The following is a 20,109-nucleotide window of genomic DNA, read 5'->3' on the forward strand; positions in this document are numbered from 1 at the left end:
GAAAAGGGCTGGCTGGGAGGGATGGCAGAGCCGTGTCAGAAGTTCAGAGGAAGGTGGGGAGCGATGACGATGTGAAAGCGGAGATGGGAGGGACCGACAACGCGGAGCAGCGGAGATGCCAACTAATCCTGAGGCAGCAGGTAAGAGGGGAGCACACACCCAGCACAACCCGGGTGCAGGAAGCACCAAACAGAAACTAAACGGGGACAAACATGGCAGAAGAAAGGAGGCCACTACTGATTTTTGATGTGAAAACAGTAATTATGACTGTGAGAGCAGTTCATGGAGGGCCTGAGATGGAACAACACAGCTGTTAAATACTGCTTGATAAAATACGCAGAGAACACTTTAAAAACCTGGTTCTTGGCTGCATGGCTAAGATTTCCTAGTTCCATTTCCTGATTCCTGACTTGACAACAGGGGCTTTCACACTGTTTCAGATCAGTTTCAGGTCAGAAAACCTCACATTAACCACTTCGGTCTAGAGGAAGTGTCAGCTCACGCTGCCTGGGCAGGTGGGGAGCAATGCCCAGCTCCCAGTTCTGCCTTCTAGCTTGGAAAATCCTGCTGATCCAACAGCAGTATGGATATATGGGGAGGTAAAGATCAAAATAGTATTAAGCACAAGTTTAAGTATACCTGATCCAGTTTATTTACTATAAGGGCAAATTCCACAGTGCTTCAGTCACTCAGGTTTTGTGTCTACTTCTGCCTCAGGGCAAGCACCAGATAATTTGGAATAAATTAAACCTTGTAAAAACTCCACTTAACTGCATTTGTTTCAAGGCAGTAAACAACAACCCAAACCAATCTTACTCTAAATTCTTCTCTGGAGAGTCACTGCACATGACACTGCTGCAAGAACCTGGGGTGACTTCTTGCCAATCAGATCATCACTCAAAGTGCCCTGAAAGTTAACAAATCCATCTAGAACAAGGGACATGTACAGTAAAAGGATTAAAATGCCACTCAAGCTGTTATTCTATGTTTATTACGGATATAAAGACCTACGATGTGAAGCACAACAAGCCTCACCATTACATACCTGCTGACCACACAACCTGTGCACAGCCCACACCCTGCAGGTTCCTGTCCTTGGCACCACATTCTGCACTGCTCACATGCTCCAAGTGCCAAGCTCAACAGCTGCTCAAACCTGGCCGTGCACTGTTCTTCCAGAACACAACAACAACAACAACAGTGTTGTAGGTAAGAATCATAAAGCAAACACAAATAGTACAAAAAGCAACCCAGAGAGACCCTTCTGAACTGCTTTAGGTCTCTGGAGTTCAAACAGGACAAAAATGTTACAGCAAGATGCTTCGCTGATTGAACTTGGCATTAAAAAAGTACTTAAATGCAAAGCCTGATCCTCAGACAGGTAAGATTTATTTCTTCACTAGGTGTTACTGGAGCAATGTAAAACAAAACCTGCTTACAGGAGGGCTGAATACAAACTCCCAAAAGTGCAATAGAAAGCCATGCCTGCCATCGGCCTCTGGGGTGGGGTTCCCACAAGGACCTGCTGGCAGATCCATGATCACTCCAATTACATTTTCCCTAAGGGACAGCAGTAATTATTCTGCCATCTCCTTATTCTGCCATCTCCAGCTGTCCCACACTGCTCACCTCACCAGTGACAGAGTCGGAGCTAAAATGGGAACCGGGACAAAGCCAGCCTGCTAGGGAACAGCAACCCGGAGGAGACAGGGCTGCAACCCAGCACCAAAGCAGAAATCAGAGCCCACAGAGCACTTGGGTGGCTCCACCAGAGCAGACACTGTATTCAAGGGGCTCAAGTCCACAGCCCAGCTTATACCCTGAGAGGTTTCAGAATGATCTTTCATCCGTGGACACGGGATTAAGGGACGGCTCTAACTGCACTTGAGACCTGAAATTTGGAATTGTAAAGGCAGCCCAGGATCCACCCTCGGGTCATGATCCACCCTCCAGCCCAATGATGACCCAACTGGTACCAGAGAACGTTCCCACAGTTATTTTTAACCTGCCAAAGCGTCTGACAGCAGGATATTGTGTTTCTGCGCTCCCCTCAGGGATCCCAGTCAAAGGCTTTCACAGAGTATAGGCCTTCATTAAAACTGTATTCAGCAACTCATCTCCCTGGAACCAGAGCTGCTACAGGGAAACCAGCAAATCATAAACTGGATTTGCTTCCAATAGATGAGATGGATCACTGATTACTCAAAGCAGATATGAAATGTTACTTGTAGCAAATGCTTAGGCAGGCAGATAGAAGGGTCATCTGAACAGCCAAAACCTTCCAGGTAATCTTTATGACATGTTGAGAGGAAAAGAAAACAGCAGCTAAAACAGCATGAATCAGCACAAACGGGCCAAGGAAATAACCTTCACTCCAAACACTACTGAGCTTCAGGGAGATTGCCATGCAAATTACATGCCTAAAGCTGATCAATTTATGGAGCTATTTCACACACAACAGCTCCAGTTACTTTCCTGAATGACTACTTTATAGTAATTGAATACCCAGAAATTATATCTTGAAGGGGATGATTTCCCTCAGTCATTTCTTCTGAAACACACTGGCTGTCCTGTGCACCCTAAGAAAGATAAAGCCCTGCTCCTGGGATGCCCTGGAGGAAAAGGTGAGCTCAGGAGTTCAGGTATGTTCTTGGAGTCAGCTGTGGGGGACTGTAAGGTAATGAAACCCAGCTCCTGACCCTACACACCTTCCCTGAGCTGTGACCCTGGAAACAGTTCCCACTGGAACCTGCCAACACGTGCCTTACACGGGGCGACTCAGAATCACCCCCAAAAGGTTCAGAGTGATTCCAGGATGGCTGCAGATAAAATGCTCGTGGGGAAGTCAGGCACCCACACAGCCCAGGAGAGCACGACGTGTCAGACCCGAGATCTCCACACAACAGAGCCACCAGGGACTCCAGCTCTCTCTGCAAGGGGAGAAATCCTTGGGGATCCAGTTCTGCAAGGGACAAGTCCCAGAGGAGTCGGCCTGGCTGCACCATCGAGCGCTGCTGTGCAGCCAGCCTCTCATTGTACATGCGTTTTATGCACACCACTTTTAAATACAAAGTGCATCTATTTGATTCACAATAGTACCTTAACACAGGCACCTCCTACTGCTCTGGAGGCTGCACAGACTCTGAGGATTAAGGGCTAATCCCAGCTCCAAGAGACTTTGAAATTGCTGTTGTGCGCAGCCAACCTTGCAACACCCACAGATCTTCTCTTTACAAAGAAGCAACCCCAGTCCCTCCTCCAGTGCCATAACCCCGATTAACTGCACCATCAGCAGGCAAACGCCACAGTAGAACTGTAACACTCTGGCACCACCAAACACTGAAAGTCTTACTTTAAAAAGCTGCTTGTGCCGAACCTGGCTGCAGGGAGGGGACAGTTCCTCCCCTGAACACACTGCAAGCTGAGACACCGAGACCCTGAAACCCTCCAGAGAGAGGAGGGAGGGTACAGTTCTGTACTGCTGGCAAATGTTTAAGTCTCCTTAGGAGACTTAAGAGACATCCTGGAGAAAAAAATTAAAAATAGAAAGCACAGGCTATTGTGTACTCCGCAGTGTAGCTACTTATTAAAACTTGTATGAAAATAAGTATGAAGGACATTCCAATGTAATAAATTGATCTGGATGAGCCAACAGGATTTGACACAAGAAGAGATTAACTAGACACCAAGAATTTAACAGAAAATCATCCCAAGAAAGAGACCCACAGCTTGCAGGTCATCTGCCTGAGGTTACGCAAAAACGGTTGAAAATGGGCCATCGCAGAAACAAAATCATCATTTTCCCCATTATCTGCCCTAGGATTTCTCATTAACTGATCTGCAGGGTTCCATCATTTAAAGTCCAAGGCAAGGCAAGCTATCTTTGCAAAAGATAAGAGAGTTGGTAACCTTTGCCCAAGCTGCAGGTTCCAGTGCGCTCTGTAAGGGGTTTCAACCTGCTTTAGAGGGTGTTAACCTTGGTCTCGAGGTTCACGCTATTCAACAGCCCATATTGAGGTTAACAGAGGAAAAAAAGAATTCTTTTTGCGCACGCTTAAACTGCATTGTTTGGAGTAGAAGATTTTTGGAACTTTATAGAGAGTTGTCTTCTTAGCAATCACTGTCATCATCAAAACCAGGAGGTATTTTTAACTGGACAGAATAAAGGTTACTTCCTGCTACCGAGATTGGAGACTCCATTAATACACATCTTCTGGCAGCATCTGCAATGGACACTGAAGCCATTTTCATAAACTCACCTTTATCCAATGGAGTATGTGACTGGAGCCCAGACTGCATCACAGATGCTGGCACTGGCCACTCACAGAGGATCCCCTCTCTTCAGCTTCGAATCAGGCTCCATCTGCAATGAAACAATGTAGAAAATGGATTACTGGCTGATTCCACCTTGTGTGTGCACAAAACCAAAAAACTATTCTTTAGAAATATCGTGAAATTAACTTGCCTTGCAACATTTCTTAGGAAAAAGAGAGATTTCTGCTTAGTTCTCCAGACCTTTCAATGCCATTCCTCTCCCTCCTCTCAGGGACAGTCACTTCAGCAAATGGTTCTTCCCCTGATTTGTTTCCTGTTTTCCCTTACAGTGCTTCTCCTCACTCCCTTTTTTCTTTTAATGTGTTGTTCTGCATCTCCCTGTGCATCACTGTACAGCATTTTGTACCCAAGAGCACCCACGGACTTGCTGAAATTGCCCATTGTGAGGGAAAATCATGCTATGAAAACCAGTGTCCACCAAGGAGACAGAGGAGTCCTGCAACTTTATTGAAATAAAGGGAGAGAGTCCTCTGGGGTACACTCCCGTGGAGTTTCTCTCTCCAGGTTTTGGAGGGTGCAGCCTCCTTTTATCCTAAAATCTTGAGTGCAGCCTTCCTGAACCGCCTACCACATAGCCCCCTCGAACCTGGCATTTTACCCCAAAGTTCAGAAGCTCAGGCTGTCTGAGTTCTGCAACAGGCTTCGTTTGGGCCATTTGTCCTGTTACCCTACTGGGCTCTGTGATAAACTCATGGCTTGAGTTTGGTACAGATATTTCAAAGACATTAACACCCACACTCTGTTTGTAAAGACATTAGAGCACATCTTTCCTCTCACCATCGATTGTCAAATTGTCAAATGAAAAACATATTCCATGTTTATATCGGAACATGGAGGAAACCCCGCAGATGTTCCAGAGGGATTCTGTAAGCGTGCCAAAAAGCAGTGCTGTCACAGAGCTCCTGTCACCTGCCGAGCCGGCCTCAGAGAATGGGTCTCCAATGAGAATCGTGCCCTTCACCCCGACAAGCACAGAAACAGAGAGGTTAAGTGATTTGCCCAGGGCCATTGGGTAAGTCACTGACAGAGCCAGGGTTGGGTTTCAGAAGCTCCTGGCCAACCTCCCGCATTCGATTACAGCTGCACAAAGCGTCTCATTTAACAGAGGCCTGACAAAGCCCACGGCCAGCAAGAACATCAAAACCCCTCGGATCTGAAACAACACCAACCAACTCCGTTCCCAACATTCAGGAGCAGGCAGCGCTTCATGCTCTCGGCCCGCAAACAACAGCCACACCGACAAGAGAGCAGAGACATAAACTAAGGCTGGTTTTGACATAGCTTCAGTGCGAGTGGCTTTTAGAATTCACCACCCCAAGCTCCAAAGCAAAGATCCAGAACATTCACACGCTGTCTTATATGGCAGAATTAAGTGAGAACAATTTAGAAGTTACTGAAAATAATCTCTACAATAGCTACAAGCTAACACAAACAGAGGCCTGGGACAGGTAGGAAAGCAACCTGACTGTAAGATGACCACCAGTGCAGAAGCTGACAAGGAAAACTTTAAAAATGGCCAGATGCTACTCGACTTCTAAATCAGGCTTTGAGGAGAAAGACAAATCAAAACCCACAACCAAAGAGAAGCCTGAGCAAGCCTGATCCAGCACAGACACTTACAAAGAGTAAATGCAGGGACTCCAGGTGGGGACAGCTCAAGGGCCAGGCGGGAACCCCGAGTCCCAGCGGCTCTCCACAGCCCAAACACCGCTGACCCCGGGAGCAAGCCCCCGCGCTGTTACTCATTACCAGCAGCGCTCCCGCCAGAGCTCCCTGTGCTCTTCGGCCTCTGCGGTATCAGACCTCTCCTGCTGACACCCGAGCCAGCGGTGAACTGCTCCATTAGCCGCTCCATTTAGCACAGCTCCATCCCCACTCCAAGGAAGGGATGCTACTGAAGCTACAGGCACTATACGCGAGATAACAGGACCAAGACACCGATTTTTTCTTTTCCAAGCAAGTCACTGACCTCACAAGTAACTTGTCCAGTATTTTCTGCTGCACAATTACTGATCCTTAATGCAGAAACCTGTTGGTGCTCTGATGGCTGTATAAACACGGACTAAAAAGTAATCACCCCGCAGCACTGAAGGCTGTTCTCATCATTTATAGGTATGAGGGGAAAAGCCGGGAGCAGGGCAATCAGCCCAGGGCCACGAGCTGGAGTCAGTGCCCGAGGGGCTGCGCCGGCTGCCCGTGCCTTACCTCACCTCCCAGCAGACTCCTGCGCTTTCTTCAAACTCCCAGCCTGGAGAGACTGCGCTAAGTTCGACCAGCACCGGTGGGAGCGAGCGGGACGCCGATTCCCTCGGGGTTCGGGTCGGCGCTGCCAGACGCCGTGTTTAAACCCTCCAAAACAACGCGTCGGGGCGCCCGCGGCGAGCAGCTGATGTTCCGGGCAGGTAAGAGGAAAGACGGGAAGGCGTTCCGGCTGCGGCCGGGGTCAGCTCCAGCCCCTCCCGTGCGGCGGGGCGGGCCGGGCCACAGCCCTGCCCCGACCCCGGCCCGCGCCCAGCGCGACACCTGCGGAGGTGGCGCCGGACGTCCCCGGCGGTGATGGATGCACCGCGCCCCCGCCGCCCCGCCGCCCCGCAGCCCCTCTCCGGCAGCCCCTGCCCCGCCGCCCCGCCGCCCCTCTCCGGCAGCCCCTCTCCGGCAGCCCCTCTCCGGCAGCCCCGCAGCCCCGCTGGGCAGGAGCCCCCCGGCCCCACCTGTGCCCGCGGGTCCCCGCTCGCTCGCCCGCTCAGCGCCTCCCCGGCTGCCTGGGAGCCGCCAGACCGGCCGGACGGGTTTCCCCGGTTCTCCGGGCGGGGAGCAGGGGAGGGGCCGTGCCCTGCCCCGGGCCGACACAGCGCGGCCGCTCCCGCCGCCGCCTCCCCGCTCGGGGACCCTCCGGCCGCTGTTGGCGCCCGCGGGAGATGCTGCCGTGCGCGTCCAGGGTGCTCCGGAGGTCCCCGCTCCAGCGCCAGCCCAGGGGAAGGATAAGGGGAAGCGCTGGTGGTAGCTGGGACCTCCCTACTGGCATTATTCTAAATGCCAGGGCTGGTTTATCTCTCCTCATTCACTGGACTGTCCAACATTGCAGAGAGCTTTGGAAGGGTTACAGGATTTTGGTCTTTTGAGAGCTCAGAATGGACTCCTGGTTCCCAAATAATTTTGAGGAAGGATTGGAGAGTTGGGGGATGCACAGGATATTGTTAACCGATGGTTTTGCTCATTAATAAGCAGATCAATTAATTAACAGATAAAGCAGTCATGTTTAGGGATGACAGCAGTGCTGTTCCACCATATGCACATCTGTTCACAAATGATGCGATTTAGGGCGAGTGGAACGCAGGTATGGTTACTGATCTGATTAAATATAAAAACTGGAAAATTCTGTCTCTTAAAGTGATGATGGGCTGCTGCTCTCTACTAAAAGCGATCTTTGTTTTGGACAGGCAGGTATTGCAGGGATCACTTGGTTTCTATTTCAGCAGCAACAATACTCAATTTTCCTGTGCCAGAAAAGTCTTGTTCAAACAGACTTGGTTTTCCTAGACCAAAAATGTGATGCCGAGTTCCAGAGCTGTATCTTTCAGCACTTTTCTGTTTTACTGCGTGCCTCAAATTCCTCACGCCAGAATAAAACCAAAGTTAATTCAAATCAGGAACATTTGGGCTTAACAAAGCAGCAGAGGTTACTTGTGCCTTTGACAATTCCCGTTCTGTGCAGGACATTAATTCCTGTCCATAGCTGAACATTTGGCTTTGACTTTAGCATTCACAAGGTGGTTGCATGCAAAGCCTGGTTTGTGGGATACACTGTCAGGAGGGAGATTACTGGAGATAAAAGGGCCCTTAACAGTGACTAATGGCCCAGCCCAAATATTGGTTTTACACTTACGTGGTCCAGATCCATGTCTGAGGGAAACAGCAGCTGTTCCCCACGCTGGGGCCATGAGGAGGAGCATCCAGCACTGCCCCTCTCAGGCCCTGGCCTTGGTCACTTCCAGCAGGTATTTCCGATTCTGCTTCAGGACTTTTCTCCTGTGTCCTCTCCTTTATTCCTCAGTCTCATCCTTCACTCGCATCTCTTCACCCCGAAATAGCAAAGTGCCCTAGTCACAAGTACACTCCTTTCTGTCCCACTGCTCCTTCTCTCCTTCCCAACCTCTGCTCCTGTTTGTCTCGTTTCATCAGGCTTTGGGACACAACCGTGGAGAAAAGGTTATACATATCAGCAATTCTGCATTTAAGCAGTTCTGAACACACCTATTTATTCACATTCTTATTTGACTCATCTCCTAATATGCAGAAACCAGAGGATGATGTGGATTGTCTTTCTAACCAATCTCCCTGTTCATCTCGCCATTGTTCTCTCTATCAATTAATCCAAACAGGGGGAAAAGAGTTTAATTCTCTATACCTTTCAGCTGATCTGGAATCAAAAGTAATTTAGATAGTAATTTTGAAAATTATCAACTTGCTGAAAGGGCAGATGCTACAATTTGTATAGTTTGTTGGCAGAAAAATAAATGGTGGCAATTCAGCATGCTAAAAGAATTATGCCCTTCCATGTTAAAATGTGGAGGGTTTTCCCTTTTGCCTTTATTCCTCCCCCATTTAAATTAAGAACTTCCAGACAAAATTGGTAGATTAGACAGCTTCCTAGGCTAAAGCCCTGTTTCAGTGTCAAGAAAGCTGAGCCCAGGTCTTTTGGAAGTTTCAGTTTCCAAACACCGATGTCCAAAAGAGAAGGAACCAACAAATCAATAGCAGCCACAGCTCCAGAGATAACCTCTGGCAGAGGGATAGCTGTGTGTTTGTGCCTCCTCACACAGCAGTGTGAATTCAGATGGAATACTGGTCACTAAATCAATAGAAGGGGTGGGGTTATGTTGAGCCAGAACCTCAGAAGTTCTTCTAAGAACACATTAGCAGGAGACTCGTGTGATTGTGGTTTCTCCAGGGAGTTTTCCTCTGCCCAGGTACTTTCCTGCCTCATGTTTGGCATTTGCTGGAGAGAGCTTGGCTTTAAATCAGGCTCCATTCTAACTGAATTGTTAATTACCATAATTGGGGTTAGTGCAGCCCAGCAGAGAATTCCACGAGGGCTGAGCAGTGACTGCTAAACTGCACTTGGTTATTCCCTGGGTAATAGAGATCCTCACATGCTTACAGACATACAGGAATCCTGTAATGTGAATTTCACAGCAAGGACACGGAGGTGTGGAGATTTTTCCTACTCCAGCTATTCAAAAAATGTTGTTTCTTGTGCATTTCTCTTTCTGGCTGTGATCCATCAAATCTCATGGGTTTTACACAAGTCAGTGTTTCTGGAAAACCTCTCCACCAAGCCTGGCAGGGACGTTCCCCATGTGGAGAACAGCTCTTTTCCCCAAGTTGTGCAATCAGGGGCTGACGTTCCTGAGGAGCACAGAATGGGGCCCTTGACTCCATCTGAATCCAAACGTGTTTTCCTGAGGAGCTCCGGTGTTACTCCTTGCTTCTGCCAACAGATGGAGAACCACACCGCCGAATTCCCGGTGTGAGCTCTGTGGAACAGCACGGACTGACCTGCTGCTTCCAGCTTCGCGGCGGTTCCTGATGGAGCACATTTGGCCTTAAAATGATGCTTTGAGAGCATGAGGTCTACGTGCTGTCACCCAGGTTTAGTTTAGGAACAGGAGGGAATGGAGTTCCTGGGATCTGGGAAATGACTAATGCTGCTGGCGCAGTGATACATTCAGAGCAGTAGAATATACTCATGGTCATGCAGGGGAATGAGGGATAAGATGGAGGAACTAAAAATCACTGCCCCGAGTTCTGTGCCTGCTTCCATTGTATTTCCTTTCTGAATTTCCCCAGAAGAGCTGAACTGATTTAGTCCTGGAGCTGTGCAGTGTTCAAGCACTTCATTCCTTCTCAGGTTCCCACTTGGAATTTCAGTGGGAGGGTGAGTTTTGCTCACAGATTGGTCTCTGGACACTTTTGAATATGGAAATGTTCCCATCAGAGTCCACTTAGAAAGTCTTCTTTTTCTTGTTTGGTTGTTTTTCTGTTTGTTTGGTTTTTTGTTTGTTTTTTAATTTTTAGTGAGGGGTTTTGTTTGGGTTTTTAACAGTAGAAGGTTTTTGTGGTTTTGTGGTGGTTTGTTTTGTTTCTGTTTGTTTTTTGGGGTTTTTTGTTGGTTTGTTTTGTATTGTATTGTTTTGTTTTTTTCTTTTTGGTGTTGTTTTTTTCCTGTGAGTCTGTGTTGCCACAAATCAAAATTCAGGCTTTTCTGGCTGTCACTCTTCCTTGCTGCATCCTGTCTTCTGTGATTTGTGATGAGCCTTTCCTTAGGGAGCATTATTCCTACTTAGCTTTCACCCAGTGTATCCCATTGTTCAGCTCTGGGCAGTTGTTTTGGGATATTATTGATTTTATGACTTGCATTGTTGTCTGCACAAAACCAGGCCCATTTGGGGTAATTTGCTGCTTTCATACTTTCTGAGGGAAGGGAATGATGTTGGCTTGACTACAGCAGCAACAAACCCCTGCTATTATTTTTTGTGGTTTAAAAAGGGAATCCATCTCCTGTTTTCCTGGAGGCACTTCTGTGATCAGGAATTACTACAACATTACTCAGAGCCCTTTGTGCAGACGTTTACTTTGGGATGTTATCCCAGATAGTGCACATTGCTGTTGTCCTGACTGGCTGGCATGCAAAAAAAGATGGGAGAAACCAGGGATTGCCAGGCAATTCCAGTGGCAATTCCACGAAAATTCACAGCAGTGGGGGAATCCTCCAGGACAGCGCAAGGTACACAGCAATAACGTTACTTACAAATTCAAAGCATTGTACAAAGATTAAATCATCTCTTAAGCAATCCAAGAGATATGTCCTAGCAAAGTGATTCCAGAGCCTGAAATGCTGCTCACACACCAGCAGGCAGGGAATACAATTAAGGAGAGGAAAGTAAGAACACCGAGGACAAATTGTGGCTGCAGGGTATGCATCCAGATGCTCCTAATGGCTGATTCTGCCCTGCCATTGCTCTCTTGCCACTCGGGCAGCCTGTCTGGGCAGGGAAGCAGAGGTTTGAGACATAAAAGGAACAATAGGTTATGTGGATTGCTATTTTCTGTCTATTGCAAAAGCAGTTTGCAAGGAGGACACCCAGCTCTGTGCACAGACTTCCAGCAATGGTTCCCTGCACACAGGAACAGATAAAGAGCCACTTGTGAGCAGCCAGGTGCTGCCATGGACCCACAGAGTTCTGCTGGGACTGGGGAGGCAGCTGTCCCCAGGATCCACAGGGTTCATCCAGCATCAGCAGCATCCATCCCTCTGTTTGACCAGAGACATGTGAAAGTGACTAAGTTTGTTTGGTTTTGAGGAAAGCTGCTGCTTTTAGCCACCTCACAATGTCATTTTATGTAACATCTTCATGAGGGGGCCTGCACCAAGAGCCATGGATGTATATATATATATACATGTATGTTTGTATATATATATATATATAAAATAGAGGCATTACAGTAAAGTGGCAACACACACATATATATATAACTTTTCACAGCATCCTTTTCTTCTTTTCCTGGCATATAGCTCCCATGGTTCTTTTGCAGGTTCCATATACACAGGACAAAGAAATTGTTTTGGTCTTTGCACCAAGGAAGGTCCATTATGGAAGTTGAAATGCTGCTCCCTCTAGATGTGGCTTGAAGCCCAAAATGAAGGGGAAAGTATTCCAGAAAAGGAATCACTGAGCAGAGCTCATGTGGAGCTGTGGCAAAGATTGATTTGAAACAGAACAAGGGGCAAGGAGAGGTTGTACTGGCCAGCTGGGAGTTGGAGTTTGCTGATCCCTGTGGGTCCCTTCCAACTCAGGATATTTTAGGATTCTCTTCAAGACTTAAAATGAATATGCAGAGAAGCAGGAGCTAACTAGAAATTCACTCACTCATCCTGCTTTAGGCCTCCATTACTGCTTAAAATGTGAGATTAATGATGTTAGATGGTGATAGCATTCATTTGATTAGACTCCCAAAGCAAGCAGAGTGGAAATGCCTAAGCACTGGATTGCTGGTAAATATGACTTATGCTTTGTGTGCGTTGGTCCGTAAAAATCTCAGCAATCTTGATGCAGGCACATCTGCATTAAATTTGTGCAGCTTCTTCCAAAGTGCTGCTATTTGGACCAAAACAATTCCCTAATCTGTATTCCTGCCCTAGGTGTGTGCCCACAGGAGGATGCACCCAGCTCTGGCTGATGAGAACAGAGGCAGGGCCCCGCCGCGGTCCGTGGGGACTCCGTGAGGATGTGCAGCCACCCACGGAGTTACACGTGCTGGAGCTTTTGACAACACAGAACACCTTCCCTGATGTCTTTTTTCTCTCTCCACTAATCCTCCTCCCACTCAGCAAGGAAAGGAGCTGCACAGGCTCACACAAATGTCACGCTATCAGCCTTACTCTAGAATAATTTAACACATCTCTGGAGAACTCTTCCTGACTCTTGTTTAGGGAGCCTGGGAATTGGGTTCCTTGCAGTGTTCAGCCTGTACCCTCAGATAGACAACACATTTAGGTTCTGGTTGATTACTGTTTCCTATTCTTGCGCTCAGAATTCCTGCAAATTGTTGTGTTGCCAGAGGAGCTCTGAGGAGCCTCACTTGGGTGGATGGAGCTGTGCTGTCCCCAGCTTCCCTCTGCCATGTGTTGCCATCCCCGTGAGTGTCAGCAGAAATGACTGTGCTCAGAATTCATGAACAGAAATGCAATCCATGTTTGTCTGCTACAGAAATGCCAACCTCCTGAACCTCAGGCAGCCTCAGATGGTGTTTTTGACAGATCTGTACCTCTTCCTTGCTGATGAAGATTTATCTCTGGATCTTTCTGTGCCAGAGAAGGAGTTTGCTCCTTTGAGGGTGGTTTGAGTACATGAGGTATGTGATCCCATCCGTGGAGAGCACGTTCTGCCATTGCCATGAGCTGCTACCTGGAGGCTCTTCTGGCCACAGGAGGTGTCACTCACTGCATCCTTCTGGCTCCTCTTCCCACCGTGCCAAATGGAGATGAGCATGGAAACACAGGAGAACAGTCCCCACATGATGTTCAGCCAGTTCAGGACTGAGTTTCACCCATGGCCACTGGAAGTTTAGAGGGTGCTATAATGCTTTACAGAATTAAATAGTAAGGCAGACAAGGTTTTACAGCAAGAGAAAACAGCACAGGTTTTGTATAATCTGGCACTGGTCCTCTTTGGTTTGTCAGGGTAAGTGTCTCTGCTCTCTGTGTGGTTGATTGAGGAAAAATGAGTGTAATTCAGAGGCTGTGTGGATTGAACTGATTCCTCTTCAGAGCTTAAGCTCTGAAAATATAAACCATACAAATTCCTTTTTCAAGGAAAGGCCTTTCAAAGCAATTTCAGTTTTTACACTTTTGCACAATTCTTAATCCCATTCTATTCTATTCTTTCCTTGTATTTGGGCACATTTGGAACCTGTGCCACCACTTGACCCCACATAGATGCATCAGCTCCATGAGTCACTTTTGAGCATTAGTTACTGCACATGATGAATACTGGGTGTGTGTAACAGGTCTTTGGCAGAGGGGTTATTTCCCCAAGTTTTTGTGTGAATTAGAAGAATCTGGGATACCCTTTGTGGAGTTGTCTCATGCTCCAGTGTTTGACTCACGACTCTAATCTGGTACCATCTTCATGGCTGTATGTACCTCTTAGCCGCCTACAGCTCAGATTGATTTTCCTCCTACTCACCCTTTTGCTCACTACTCTCCTCCCAGTTCTCCTCTAACTAATCCCTCTTGTTTCCCTCTGCTCTGTTTTGTTTGTTCCCTCTATTTCTGCCCTCAGCCTCTCAGCCGGGGGACGCTGGGCCAAGGGTGCCATGGGGGCCTTACATCCAGGGGGAAAGTGCCTTGCTGGGCTCCTCAAAAGACTGACACTGAGTACGTCCAGGAGGATTTTGGAATATGGATTTTCTTACCTGGCATTCCTTATCCTACACCAAAGCTCTCTTGTACTGTTAATCCTAAGCAATTAATTATTAGACCATTCAGAACCTGTGTTTTGGAGAGAGACCCTGCATTTCCCAAACCATCCCCAGTCTCTAGGGATATGTTGGGTGTCTTGAGTTGAAGTTAGGCAAACAGCATAAGAGAATAGTGGGAAAATATTCTGGCTGTTTTGCACATGGCTGCTTTCATGGTATGCCCCTCAGCCTGCAAGGGAACTGTTTATAAAGGTAATTCCACTAAGCACAGACAACTCATTAATTTCCCTACTGCAGTCACACTCACAGAAATCCTAGTGAAACACTCACACACTAATGCTCTGCAATTGTCTTGCTGCAGTATTCCTGTGGGTCAGAGCTCCTTGGGAAGTTCAGTCTATAACTTGTGCCGTGACAGTTTGCTTTGGTTGAGTGGACAGAAGTTTAAAAGACAATACAAACCCAAATAGAACCAAACAGCTCATTGAACAAGAATATCCAAATGCCTCAGTGTGAGCTGATGGGATGGGTGCCACATCCTGGCAAGAACTTGATGGGGTTGGAGCCAAATCTTCCACCCCTTTAAGAGGGATGCTGTTGCTTTCTGTGCCTGAGGATCTGCCAGGGTCTCCAGGTTATTATTATCCTTCTTCTAATGAGCATGTTTTATTAAAGAGCAGGTATTTCCTAAAATATTTGAACTGGGGACATTACCTGAAGGAAACCACAAAATGTCACTTTACTTCCAAATCTTTATAGCCCTGGATGGAAATGGTCGAAAGCTTCTTACCCTTGCTTTCAGGAACACGTCTGTGTTGTCTGAATTCACACAACTGAAATGAAGGTGCAGAAATGGTAAAGCTCATGGCTGCATTTGAGAAAGGGATATCAAACATCTCTCTTTTGGACAGGGACAAAGATGGGGGGCTGAGATTTCTTGCCAAACCCCACTGAAGTAGTTTGTCTGTTATTAACTGTATGCTTGTCACACTTTAGGTGGTCTAAAGGTCATGTCGTAGGGATCACTCCTGTATCTCCGTCAGACATGGTCAGGTGGGACTGTGACTTTGACCTGCCTTCAATTCTACAAGAGGCAAAACCCTGAGGCTGTCTGGATTTGAGGTGAGCGGACAAATTCTCCTCTAGAAAGATGACATTAAAAGTAGGGATAGCCCATTGTGAGAAATCTGTCCTGGTGCTTCCAAAATCTCCCTGGAGGAGGAGGACTTGTTCTAACTTGGATAAACCTCCACAAAGCTCCTGTGCTGCGCTTGGCTTTTGGAAGGGGAGAAGCCATTCCATGCCCTGCAGACACAGGAGAAATGATTGTCAGCTGCAACCCAAACACTGGGGTTACGAAACCCAAAGTGCAGGAGAAATCTCCACCCTGAAAGGAGATATGCATGCTTGATTTGGAATTCCAATGGGACGGGCGGGGTGGGTGTGCTGATTACAGTTTGGGGCAGGAATGATGGAAGATTTGCAAAAGCTGGGCTCCTTCCCAGAGCTCTCCAGCTTGAACACAGCAACGTCTCCTGAAAGGTCTGCAGAGAGGGATTTTAGTGCAATTTCCCTATTGATAATCTTGCACAGAATGAGCAATACAGGCAACAATATGGAAATTTCCACCAGGCCCAAATTCCTGTGTTCCTCTTCCTAGGGGCAGGGTTCCAGAACTTGAGCTGACCTCTCCCTTCCTTCCCCCTTCCTTCCAGAAAGCATTGGTGCAGGATTTTCACTGGGGCTATGCCAGCCTAAACCAGGCTTGCAGCACAAGGAACTGTGCCCTCAGCAAACACATTTCAAGCTCCCACGGAGTGTGCCACCATGGCTGTGTGTTGGGGTGCTGTGGTGGCAGCTCCTCAGGGGGCACAGCAGCTTGAGCAGGACGTGAGCTAAGAAAAGCCATGTCTGGGGGGGCAGCCCAATGCTGCAAGTACCAAAGCCACAGCCAAAAATGCCTTACAGGAAGGTATAGGTCTGCTGTCTCAGGGCTCTGATTGTCATGGCTCTCACTCCCTGTAATGCACTGGGAGGGGAGGAAAAGAGAGTGAGGATGGCAAAGGCACTGCAAAAGAACCAAAATGGGTTGCTGGAAAGGTTAAGGAAAGCTGGTGATCTTGGAGGCACTGGGTGTGTTTCAGATTTGCAGCAGGAAAGGGACTGAAGGAGAGGGTTATGGGCCCATAAAAGCACAAATCTCTGGGGAAGATGGACAGCTGATACTTATTCCCTTTGCACCATAATATAAGAAACCAGGAGAAATCAAATTACATAGAATTATAGAGAAGCCAACAGAAGGAGGTAATTTTCCACTCTGGCCAGTTCCAGACACAAGAGACCGAGCAAGATGAGCCTGAATTTTAATGACCCTAGTCTTTTGGGTCTGGGGTTTTTTCTTCCCCCAAAGGGTGAAGAGCCCAGGGAGCACTGGGGAGAGCTCCTGTCCCTGCAGTGGCTGTGGTGTGGTGGAACAGGAGGGACAGCATTGCTTGGGAGATGCCCCAGAGATTAGAGGCTCTGGGCCTGACTCAGGCCCATGTGACTCACCTGAACACCGTTTTCCCATGGAAAGCTCCTGTGGTTTACTCTACCCCCAGCTCTCAACCCTGTTGATGCTCTCCCTCCCTGCCACCCACCCAGACAGGGGAGTGTCACACGCAGCTGGGACTCACACTGCTCAGTGAGCCTGACACTGCAAATCTGAGCGACTTCACTTCCAGAAACGCTGCAGGTTTCATGTTATTTGTCCTCTTTCTCTCTTTTGCTGTCCTCCCCAGGGATGTCTGCCTGGGATTCTCAGTAGCAGAAGCATCCCAGCAAACCCAAGGGGTATTAACGCAGACAGAATGTGAAATCCAAGTGAAGGTAACAGTCTGCAGAACAAATCTCATGATATTTGGATTGCTCATGGGCTAAGCAAGGTTAAAACATCTTAGTTAAAGTACTGAGCTGGGGGAAAAACCCCTGACCTGTGACAGCACTGCCCAGCTGGCCTCTGCCGGTGGCACTGCTCCCCGAGGACCTGGCCCCTCCACTCCCATCCTGCCCACAACACTTCCACACTGTGGGTGAACTGGACAGAACTGTCTGAAAAACAGGCCACTGCCTGTATCAAAGGCCTTCCAGAACAATCAGCAGCCCCTGTCCAGAGTGTTGTGGCTCCACACCTCATGCAGTTCTATTATTACTCTTTAAATAGCCCAAAAATGTTGGGTTTTTCCTTTCCTCTAAACTCTGATTACTGACAGGAACACAGGGCTTCTCTTGACTTCTCCAGGGTTAATCTTCCTTTTCTTGCTCGTGCCTGCAGTGTCATCACTGGGAACTGAGCAACAATTAACAATTTATGTTTTGTGGGAGCTTGATTCAACTTGGCTTACAGCTTTGATGAGTTTTCTATGACATTCTCAATAATACATTATAAAATACTGACATGTTTTTAAGTAGTTAATCTTTTACTAGTTTTCTGTGTTCTGAACCATGCTCAGCCCCCAGCCATTTCAATAATGCTTCAAGGAAGGTATATACTGGGAACACAGAGGCAATTATGTCAGTCCAACAGCAACTTGATAAAATATTAACATTTCTTATGAAATTTTTCCAGAAGGAAGGAGAAAAAATCATCACCAGCAAGAGGCTTTGCAGTGGGAAAAGCCTTTTTTCAGTAAAAGGTTGTTAAGTAACACCATTAAATATTGAACGATGCTGAGGTGTGTCTGTGCACAGCCCCATTTCAGCCCAGTGCGATGCAGATTTTATTTCCTCCTCTGCAGAAACCATGAAATACTGTTTCAAACCACGATGTAAGAGCCAATTGGGTAAAATCTGTACCTTGCCATTACTACTTTTATGATTTGTTAAGTTCACTGGAATGAGTAATACGGCATGAATAGAATATTTTAAATACCCCTTGGCAGTCTCTGAAGTACAATAATCATTTAAGACACAGGAATTACCAAACTGCATGTGCAGCTGGTGCCACATCAAACCAAAGGGAGCCTTGTCTGGGTGATTTTCACCTCTGCACTCCCATTTTGTATTTCACCAGAGCTGTTGAGAATAAATAAATAATAGATTGAAGAGCAAAAAGCAAGTCATTCTGGGCAGCCTCTGGCAGCAGTTTGCTCTCGTAATGCTGTTTGGTGAGCTGGAAGCATCCAGCTCATTTCCTAAAGAGCATTTTCTGCTTAGGTTTGGGCTCTATTAATCTGTTCAAGCCAATTCTCTACAATCCAAACCATCTGTATTTGGGAAGATCATGGTTTATTTGGATTCTCTTTGTGTCTGCCGTCAGTAGATGATTAAAAGCACGAGGGATTTACAGTGTAAAGTCTCTCTTCTGGCATGTTACAGTGACCTTCTAAGTAGCATCTCCCAATATTTGGGTAATACTTCTGAGCAGCATCTCTTTCAATATTTGGGCAACAGCTGGTACAGTTGAGTCCAGCAGGGAAACAAAGAACAGCCACAGAACCCGGAATTGGCTGAGCTTTGGCAGTGTAGAAGGCTGCAGGGAGTGGGGATAGCTGAGCTTCCAGTGTGTGAACCAGGGGTTCCACTGGCAGTCTCTGAAGATCCCGTGTGAAACACAGAGGTAAGGTTTTTGTGTCAGGGTGCCTGGAATGCCTGGGGAAGCAGTGACAGGAGAAGTGGCCCTGATTCATGTCCCCATGCCCCGAGGCCAGGCACATCCAGCCCGTGCCCTCTGCGGGGCAGCTGCTGCTCCACGGCCCACTCACGGGGGGCTGCAGCCTCCTGCTCCCCACTGCCTCCCCTCCTGCACAGGTGTGTGCAGTGCCAGCTCTCCTGGAGAACTGCCAGCATAACACATACGGAATCTATTTTCCTCAGAAAACTGTAAATAATTCATGGCGCTTGCTTCTATAAAGAGGCCAGTTATAAATCATCCGAGCTGCACCTGGAGATTTCTGATGTCAGCATTATCACATGAATTACATCTCTCCAGGGCCATCTATTATTGTAAACACAATTCCAAAGGGGAATTATGCATGCAACATGCACGGCCAAACAAACAAGTAATCTTTAGCCTGGATGTGATACTAAAGCTTTGCCATCCAACTGAGTTGTTAGGGGCACTAATTTTCTGCTTGGGTCTCAGAGATCCTTTCATTCTGCTCCTGTACAGGTGGATTTTCCCCTGGGGAGCACCTGTTGGTGGAAATGCTGGCTGACGGCACACCACCAGCAGCCCAGGTGCCGTGAGGTGTAAGGAAAAAGCCATGGATGTGATTCCAGAGGGACATGAGCATGTGCTGCAGAAAAGATCTGGATTCTGAGATTTCCACGCATCACCATCTTTACTCTGCTGGGTAAGTCCACTTACAGCTGTTGAATTACACCAACTCTTCCTTTCTCATTCTGCATTTTGGGAATAGAAACATGCTTGAATAGAAACATGCCAGGTCCCTGATGGCTTCCAGCTCCTGGTGTCAGCACTGAAAGATATGGGAGGCAAAGAACTGAGATATGTTTCTGTGCTGAACAAAAGGACTCCTGAAATCCTGCTTTTCCGTGGTATCTAGGGGATGGGAGGTGGTGAGATACTTCTGTGAAGGCAACCAAGTAGGTGAATGAAAAGCAGGGGGGCAAAACTACATCCAGAGTTGGGAACGATCTGCTGAGCTCGGAACAAAGGGGAACCAAAGTGAATCTCTCCCGGCAGGAGGCCTGTGGCAGGAGCCTGGTGCCAGGCGCCCCTGTGGGCTGGAGCAGCCGAGGGCTGGCCTTGGCCGGGCCAACAGGAGCAGGGTGGCTGTGCCTGGCCCT

The sequence above is a fragment of the Sylvia atricapilla genome, chromosome Z (assembly GCF_009819655.1).
Source record: "Sylvia atricapilla isolate bSylAtr1 chromosome Z, bSylAtr1.pri, whole genome shotgun sequence".
NCBI classification, from domain to species: Eukaryota; Metazoa; Chordata; class Aves; order Passeriformes; family Sylviidae; genus Sylvia; species Sylvia atricapilla.